Source organism: Callorhinus ursinus, unplaced genomic scaffold (assembly GCF_003265705.2).
Source record: "Callorhinus ursinus isolate GAN/ISIS: 27379988/994484 unplaced genomic scaffold, GSC_fseal_2.0 scaffold54, whole genome shotgun sequence".
Taxonomy (NCBI): Eukaryota; Metazoa; Chordata; class Mammalia; order Carnivora; family Otariidae; genus Callorhinus; species Callorhinus ursinus.
The window spans coordinates 10,928,069-10,929,746 of NW_027397116.1; the positions used below are offsets into that span (position 1 = coordinate 10,928,069).

The window sequence follows — 1,678 nt, forward strand, 5'->3', positions numbered from 1 at the left end:
CCAACCCAGGAACAGCTGCTTCAGTAATTAATATTGTAATTGTATTTGTAATTAATAATTACAATAATTCAATAACCAAGCACAACAACATGATTACCCTTCTGCTCATTTCCCCATTATTTGCAGACTGCAGACAAACACACCATTTAAACAAAAGCAAAAGAAACACACCACTTAAGCAAAAAGCATTTTTTTTTAAAGTTTAAAAAATAAGACATCATTTGGGGGTGGTATCACACAAAATTTTTGTTTCCAAGGGAATTGGGGAGGAGGGTAGTTCCTTTTTGAATGGAAATGAATAGCTGGACTCTGGAAGAAAAACAAAAATGAAACTTCCTGTATAATTTATTGACTTACAAGTAAGTTGTATTGCAGTTACTTCTCACACACATACTATTCTGCTTATTGAATTGTAGTCCTTTGTAGTCCTTTCAGTTCTTTTTTTTTTTTTTTTCCATTGAGGCATTTTATTTGCAAGTATGTATTACATCCCTAGAAAAAGAATCCCAGGATTTTCCCTCCTGTGTGTTTTCGTCTTGCTTCTTCATGGCCCACGATGCCAGCTGAGGTTGTCAGTACAATGAAACCAAACTGGCGGGACGGGAGCAGGTTATTCTGCCATTTTTCTAGATCTTTCAGTTGTACATTGAATCTGGGGCTGATCACTCCACACTTGTTTAACCTGCCCGTGAGGTCCACAACAATCTTCCCCGCTCTGTGATCATCAATGATTTCAAATTCGCCCCCCCACAATGTAACCATGTTTCATCATCACAGTGAGAAACTGGACGATGACTTTGGAGCACGGCCTAATAGCCTAATAGGAACCTGGCGTTTGCCTCTCTTCTCAGCATTGTTAATGCTCTTGAGAGCATCTGCCAGGACATTCATGTGCACCATTATGGCCACATGGAAAGATGGCTGAAAGAGTCCTTTCAGTTCCTAATAAAAGAAAATATGATGGGCATTAAGGAGGGCATGTGATCTGATGAGCACTGGGTGTTATATGCAATTAATGAATCATTGAACACTACATCAAAAACTAATGATGTTGACTAATTGAACTTAATAAAAAAATAAAGAAAAAAATATGAATAATTCCTGACATCATCTTCTTCAAACTTATTTCCTAAACTTCACTTAAAAATTCTGATTTAACAAAATAATAAACTAATTTTTGTTGCAGGCAGAAATGTTTTTCACCATTAGTGTATCATCTGGTGGTTTAGTTTCTATTAGCTTCTAACAATCTATGTGTTGGAAGGAGTGTATAATTCACAAAGGATTAAGACAAAATTTCAAAAAGCAACTACATTTTCTGGCTGAAAAATTTTGATGACAATCATTTATTTTGGACTGAACATTTATTCAAATTGTTTTCAAATTGAACCTTTGGACTATAGAGTGTTTCTCCATAGCAATATAGAGAACTAGAGTTCTCTTGACAGTTGGGGACGGGATAGTTACTTGTTGTGGAAGCTGTCCTATGCACTGTAGGATGATTGGCCTCATCTCCGGATTTTATCCAGTAGATATCAGTAGTACTCCTTCCCTTACTCATGACAACCAGAATGTCTCCAGACATTCACAATTGTCCCCTATGGGGCAACATCACCCCAGGTTGAGAACTGGGACTATAGCCTTCTCTTTTTCATTATCACCAGGTGATTTGAGAGAA

General features: G+C 36.9%; 1 pseudogene; it reads right to left on the reverse strand.

The window, feature by feature from the left end:
• Nucleotides 1-441: 441 nt before the first annotated feature.
• LOC141371031 (small ribosomal subunit protein uS8-like) lies at nucleotides 442-900 on the reverse strand (annotated as a pseudogene).
• Between the last annotated feature and the right edge of the window lie 778 nt (nucleotides 901-1,678).